The 7,657-nt window shown below is 44.3% G+C and overlaps 1 pseudogene; it reads right to left on the bottom strand.

Moving 5' to 3' along the window:
• Positions 1 to 6,507: 6,507 nt before the first annotated feature.
• Positions 6,508 to 7,323, bottom strand: LOC127218090 (spindlin-2-like; annotated as a pseudogene).
• Between the last annotated feature and the right edge of the window lie 334 nt (positions 7,324 to 7,657).

The raw sequence follows: 7,657 nt of genomic DNA, 5'->3' as shown, positions 1-7,657 counted from the left end.
TTGTTTCCAGAATGTAGGCTATATACCACAAAATATACATGAACAGAAAGGACAGAAATATGAATCACACCCATTGCAGTGTATGAGTAACTAACACAATTAATTTAAAAATTAAAATCACAATGACAATAATTTAAAGGGAAAACAAGCTAGTACTTTTTTTCCACAAACAGGTCTTCAAATCTAATATTTACATACTGTTTTAAAGAGACAGGGAACACAGCGGGGAGGTCATAGGTGCATAGGTGATGGCACACCAACATTGGTGAGGCAGAGGCAGGCAGATCTCTATGAGTCAGAGGCCTGCCTGGTCTGCAGAGCTAGTTCCCAGTCAGCCCTGGTTATACAGAGACACCCTATTAGAATAAAAAAAAAAAAAAAAAAAAAAAAAAAAAAGGAAGAAAGTCAACAACTGTATTTGTTAGAATATAATACAAAGAATTATGCCTGTGCCTAATGTAAATGAACTGAGCTGCAAGTTGGAATTATGTGACACTGGATATCCACATCATCGGAGGGAAAAACTCATTATTGGTATGTAAGGAGTATGTTTTTTCTATCTGCCACCTAGTCTTGTCCCGCTGCCGCGCCAGCCACAAGTAACACACAGAGACTCTGTGTTTGATATAATTTTGTTGGCCTGTTTTTTGTTTTTTATCGGCTAGCTCTGTCTTAATTATTAACCCATTTTTATTTATTTTCACGTGGTCTTACCAGTGAGAGGCGGCTGGCGGTTCTAGTCTCTCCAGACTCTCCATCTTGACTTCCTCTTTTCTCCTTGTCTCCTAGTCCCTCCTATCTTCCTTTCCGATTGGCCAGCAGTGCTTTATTCGTTAACCAGAATGAGAAACAGATATACAGAATGACATCTCCCATCATTGGTATATATTAATTAATGTATATTCATAAATATGCATACTGTATACACAAAATGATCTATTACCAATGTGTATATATGACTAAACATGGTGAATTTTGTGTTTTTATGTGAATTTGACAGTGTAAGCAATGGGCACAGTAAAGAGATCACTGAGGTGGCTGCTCCAGGGTAGAGATCGCAGGTTTTTATTTTAGGTAAGAGAAAAAGAATATCCAGAGTCATTTGGAGTGGTGAGAGAATGAAATTAGACTGGACACAGCCAAGGCCTAATGCAGGGAATGGAAAAAAAACATGCGGGTTATACGGAAAATACATAGCTGAGGGTAGGGAAGCCCATTATCTGGAGCAGCCTGGGTCTTTAAGACAGAAGAGCAAGTGAGAAGGGCTAGGATCCAGGCCTGGGCTTTAAGGGGTTTAATACATTTGTGTGAAAAGAAAAGTGAAGTAGCCTGAAGGGCAACAAGGGTTTGATATGCAATCAGAGGTATATGTCAATAGCAAGCCATTTGACCCTTTAGGCAGAGACAAAGGAACTGACTCCTTTTGGCTGACAACCCAGCTTCACTAGTTTCTGCGGAATGCATCTTTTATCTAACCATCAGAAATGCTACTACAGTTCAGTTTGAGGTAACCTTTGAGTAATTTGGAGCAAGTAAATGCTCCTGCCTTTTGAGGAGGAAATACACTATGCATTGTAACTTACTATATGAAAACGAAATTACAGAATTTAAAAAAAAAAAAATGTACCTGAAGCAAGAATATGAGAAAGCCAAGAGAAGAATTAAAAGGACATTACAGGACTCACAGTGATGAACATTGGAAATAAAAGAAATGCAAAAGGGTCACCAGACTAAAAAGAAACAATACAAACAAACAAACAAACATAAAACATCAAAACCCAACACCACCACCAGCCCAAAAGAAAAAAAAACTGTAAAATTAAGCACAAAAAGGAGGAATCCATTTATAAGAAAATGAGACTCAATCATATAGAATGAGAATGAGAGAGTAGCACACTTGATGGAATCTATGGTTGCAGTGCAGCTGCCTCCGAGAGAGGAAGGCAGAAGAACCCACTAACCCACCAGCAGCAGGACACCAGCAGGACTCAGCTCGCATCTCCTGTCCTGTCACAATTCCAGACATCCATGGCTACAGACTAGCATGCATGCAAGCTCGTGGCTCTTCTCTTTGTGCTCTAGTGAGCACTACCTAGTCTGAGTGCCTTCTCTGCTCACTTTTGATGAGGGCAAAAGCAAAGTGGCCAATCCCTGCTGCAGAGCCCTGGACAGGACACCCAAAGAAACTAGTATCTAAGTGGATGCTAGGCAAGAGCAGTGTGATAGGGCACTGGCCGGATTTCCTCTGGACCTGCCTCTTGTACAGAATTGAAAGGGCTTTGAACCACTTTGCTTATTTTTCCTAATTTATATCCTGCCTTACCTGATTTGTTTCCAACAGTGTAGAATGTAGGAACTCTTTATAAATTTGATTCTTTCACTTTTGGGATTATTGCTGCTAATCATTCCTAAAAATTTAAACAGTCCTTTATTCATTTTAACTATCAATCTTGGCCCATGACTACTTATTTATAGAGGTCTGTGAAAATATACTTTTTTTATTTCCTTCTTTCATGTTTGATTCAACTTCCTTCACTAGTTTATCATCCAGAGCAGTATGAGTTTTTACAATAGGCACACAATTTTCTAATTGTCCTGTGGGAGATTGTCCTCCACTGTAACTGGCAATGTTCGACAACCTTAGACCTAATATTGACACTCCTCATGAGCTTATGGGGGCCCAATCCCTTCAGAGTATCACACTTGGAGTAGCAAGCTAGGATCATTAATCTTTTCACAGGCTTTAGACCCTAGGGTTAGCAGGGTATTCACAAAGGTAATACTGGTCCACAGAATTCATATTGAGTTGGCTTAGCTTTTCATTCCTCCATGGGTGTATTGCCAGCATGAAATGCTCCCCTGGGTAAGGAAGCATCTAAATACAAGTATGTGACTCATTTCCAGTGCACACAGGATTGTATTTGACACAAAGCCTCACTGAGTGTGCCAAGAATCCTTAAAGACAATGAGAAAAAACACCTTTGTGTAATTGTTTTCTTCAAAAATACCCAAAGTCTACTATGGCACAGGATTCTTGTGTGTAGCATGCATTCTCAACTACTCACCACTTGGAACTGGTAAGCTTATGTTTGTGCTCCAGTTTTCAGGAGCTGAGAGAAGACTATCTAGAGGTGCCAGAGTGTGTCTGCTATAATATAACATGAGCCACGCTATACTTCTGCTTTATATGTACAACAATCTCCCCCACTCAGTCAAGGGAAAATCACAATTCCGTTGTAGAGGTTATAACCTGTAGACTTTAGGCCGTCTAATGCCCCTGTGATTTTTTTTTAGCATTTATTAATTTATTATGTACATAGAGCTCTGCCTGCATGTAGGCCTGCATGGCAGAAGAGGGTACCAGACCGCATTACAGATGATTGTGAGCCACCATGGTGGTACTTGGAATTGAACCTCTGGTAGACCAGGCAGTGCTCTTAACCTCTCAGCCAACTCTCTAGCTGCACCATCCCCAAGCCAAACACCTCCCCCACCCCCACTCCCATGACTTCCCACAGTTCTCTACCTTTCTCTATCAGCTACAACCATGTTGCCCTCCCAGCTGCTTCTCCTCACACATGACAGATCCACGAGGCCCTTCCTGGGCACAGTGGTTCTCTGAAAATAACAATCTCCCTGTAATTACATTTCCTCAAACTAGCTTTGGTATGCCTTCTCTTATCACTTATCATTTGAAAATGTTTCATACTGACTTATGAAGTACTTGGCCACTGAACATCCCTGCACTACAAAGAAAGCTCCATGAGGATAAGATCTGTTCATTTGCTGGATCTGCTCACATCTGTGTCTGTAATAGTGAAGTGCAGAGCCCATCCAAAGTGCTTATGAGAATAAGGTAAAACTAGTGAACAGAGAAAGTTGGATCAAGCATGTGCAATCAGACCAGTATCTCTGCGACTAGTCCTAAAACTACAAATGAAGCTCCCGCCAGGGCATGGACTTCATTCCTTCCTTCCTTCCTTCCTTCCTTCCTTCCTTCCTTCCTTCCTTCCTTTCTTCCTTCCTTCCTTCCTTTCTTCCTTTCTTTCCTTTTATTTTACACATGAGGCGGTGAGAGCTCGTTCCTCTGCAATTACTCCCTACAAGGAGAGGAGCCAGGAAATGTGACCTTGAGCTTGTAGTCTGCCTGTTCCTCAGTCCTTGCCCACCACAAGGACAATGAGATGCTACAGGGTGCCTAGTCAGGAGCAGGAACTCAGTTTTATTGCATCAAGAAGTGACTTTTATTGGGTTGAGGTGAGTGATAGGACTCTTAGGAAGGGGAAAAGTGACATGAAGAGAAAGGACCAATATTAATCCACCAAACTAGCAATTAGCTAGACAAACTTACTAGCAGTCTTATATCAGGCCTTGATGAGTCACTCCCACGTGGAGTTTACAGGCCAAAGACAGGTTGCCAAAACTTGAGCTAAGCTCAGGCAGTCCCACGAGACCTCATGGCCAGGCCTGTTTAGGCCCAACAAGGCAGGGCAACTGGAGGCATGGCCTAGTGAAACCTTTCCAAGATTAAAATGATATGAACACTTGCTCACACCACGATACTGGTATCCTTGTTGGGACATGAGTCCTATGCCAAGGTATTTATGTTATAGGAACTGACCAAAAGTCTAATTGTGTGCGGAACACAACAAAAAGATAAACATCAAAGAAAACATGGGAGTTAGCATAAATGGTCCCTGGAGGCCCTGCTGGTTTTGGCTGAGAAAAACCATATGATGTAGGAAGGAAAAGTAAAGCTGCTGGTGAGGGGTGCTTGTCCTGTGCCATTCTTGAGGTCATCAGCCTACAGAGTCACTGCTTGCTAGGTGGGGTGCATCAAAGAGATTTGACACCTTCTTTCAATGTCTAGGAGGTCCTTAAGTCCTCCATGAGTGGCCTTGGGAAGACCTCAGCAGCAGGAAGCAGAAACACTCTTTTCTTCTGAGGCAACAGCTGAAGGAGGAGGCCAAACACACACAGTGCTGCTCTCAGAGGGACTTCAGAAGGATGGGTACTGGGAATAACAAGAGAGAGCAGAAGAGGAGGACATGGACCCATGTCCAGGACTCCACAGTTGTGAGGACCTTTATTGCCATTGCTATTCCTCTTCCCACAAATGACAGCCCTTCCACATGGCAGTGTACAGCCTAAGGAACTACTTAGGCAAAGCCACAATTCCCAAACCTACTCAGTCCCTTGTTGGTTGTACCACCCACTCCCCAAAAAGAGATACACACAACACATCTCCATCAGGGTTGGCTTTGAGTTTAAGAAGGAAGTGGGAGCTAGTTTGGTTAGTAGGGACCTAGAAGGTGTGAGTTGCTACAGGCTTTGCAGGGAATCTAACTGGAATGAATGACCTAAAAAAGGGCATATTCTCTTTGCCTGGACACTGAATGGAGCCACCTGTAGCTTCAGGCAGCTGGGACAGAGCATGGAATGCCAAGGTCTCTCTATAGCATGGAGACATGAGGCACAATCATCAGATGCCCCCTCCCCCTAGGAACACAAGGACTTCCAGCAAGAGGAAGGGTGGTGTGACACGGCTGCCATTCCAGGATTCACCAAGGATCCATTTTCCCAAAGGAAGTGTTTACCCTGTGCCCAGAGTTAGCCTGGAACTCTTACTAGTTTGCTTAGGGCTCAGATTGTGTCAGACTCTCTGAAACCAGGCCAGTCTGATGGGCAATTGGGTTCCACTGTCCCAGTAGTTCCATGGAAAGGCCCTTCAGTGACCCTCCAACACTTGTGTCTTGTTTACCAGGTAACCATTGCCACCAAGGACAGCAAGCCAGAAAAATGTGGATGCCCCGAAGGCCATTCTTCCTGGAATTGCTCCTCCTACATCTACCTCCTTTAAGTATCTGTCTCTCCTATACTTGAGTCCTCCTGGCCTCCCAAGTCCCAGAGGCTCTGTCATCAGGGCCCTCCCTGCAGAGCAGACCTTGAGTACCCTTATTGAGTACGACGTTTAGGCTGTTCTGTGTATTCTTCTACAGACTAGGTCTGGTTTTGTGAGGGCCAGAATGGACCAGATGGCTTCATTCTGTTTCCCCTCCCTTCCTTTCATCCCAATCCATGTTTCTTCCTTCACTCTGTCCCTCCCCTCATTGTGGCCTCTCTCTCATTCTGGCTACCCACCACCTGTCCCTAGGCAGTCAACTCCTCCTGCCTGCTCCTCCACAGCCCATCTGCAGTTCCTTCTCCTCCTCCCCCAAGACCTGACCAGCTAAGACCATTCCATTTTTAGATGACTGACTTTGATACAAGCATACTTCTCTCATGGGCTGAATTGACAGCTGTTCCATCCTTCCCTGTTCCACCCACCAAGACACACCCAGTCTTTTCCACAAACCAAAGTGCTCAGACAGCACGGCTTGCCCACAGAAATGTGTCTTTCTCAGCACAACCAACCGTTAAGGTCACTGTGAGAGGCCAACACACTCATATGCCTCTGCATATCTAGAAATTACAACTTTATTTCCACTGACTTTATCAATCAATCAATCAGATATTGTTCACCATATCATAGACATAGATGTGGAAATCATCCTAAAATTTGATAAAATATACAGATGGTTTAGATTCAACTTGGTGAATCACCTTCCCAATTCTAGAAGTCCCATCTTCTTTTTTATATTCTATATATTTGCCTATTAGACCACCTGCAATTCCCAGATCTATGTCTTGTGGCAGAGGCTCATCCAAGCGTGGAATGACACGGAGGTTTCCTTCTTTATAATCATCCAGAAGCTGGTACATATACAGTATTGGGTATTTTTCTTAGGTAATGTAGAAAAAGAATGTTAAGACTGGGGCTTGGCCCAGGACCATCCCCCTTCTGTGAGTCTTAAGGCCATGCTCTCCCTCAAAGAGGTGTGCTACCTCTTTTCCAATGATGTCATCTTCAAGCATGGGATCAGGGCCTTCGGAAATTTCCACCATTTCAGAAAGAACTTCAAGGAATATTATTCTCTTGTCGTTGTGAAGTTCTAATCCATACACACAGTTGATGTGGTCATATTTTACCAGATAGAGAGACGGTATTACAGCAATCTGCTTCAGGACAGTAGCCTTCCAATGAGTGACGTTCCCGTTATCTTCCTTCCAGAAGTGGGAAATTCTGAGGCCCACGATGTTATTTTGGGTGGGGGAGGAAGCTATGCTCTTAGGCATCTCCTGCCCAGCATTTTTCTCCATTGGACCAGCATCCTTAACAGTTTCATGGCCATTGTCTCCTTGTCCTTTAGCGGGGCTGTTGGGCTGCCCTTCGGGCTCCTGGGTCCTAGAATCCTGGGCGCAGGTGCTGGGTCCTGGGACCATGGCTGAGGAGGGGGAAAAAGGAAGAGCCTGTTAGCTAAGGGGACAAATGACCAACTTCTCCTGGTTGGAAGCCTCAGCACCAGTTGCTGGTCTCTAACCACCCCCACGAAGCCTGAGGACAAACCTGGCTGGGCACCTGCTGCAGAGTTGTGTGCTTCTAGCTTCCCTGGTGCCCTTGGGATGGGCTGGAGAGTGGCAGTGGGGCAGTGAATAACCACCAGGTTTAGGAAGTGTGAGTCACCAGAGTTGGCCACTTTTAAGCTGAGCTCCCAGAGCCTAGCACTCCAGTGCCATGGGAGCTAACCTGTTTTGAGGCAGAGAGAAGTGCTGCAAA

This window comes from Phodopus roborovskii, unplaced genomic scaffold (assembly GCF_943737965.1).
Source record: "Phodopus roborovskii unplaced genomic scaffold, PHOROB, whole genome shotgun sequence".
Classification (NCBI taxonomy): Eukaryota; Metazoa; Chordata; class Mammalia; order Rodentia; family Cricetidae; genus Phodopus; species Phodopus roborovskii.
The sequence above is the reverse complement of the archived record's forward strand: the minus strand, read 5'-3'. Positions and strand labels throughout refer to the sequence as shown.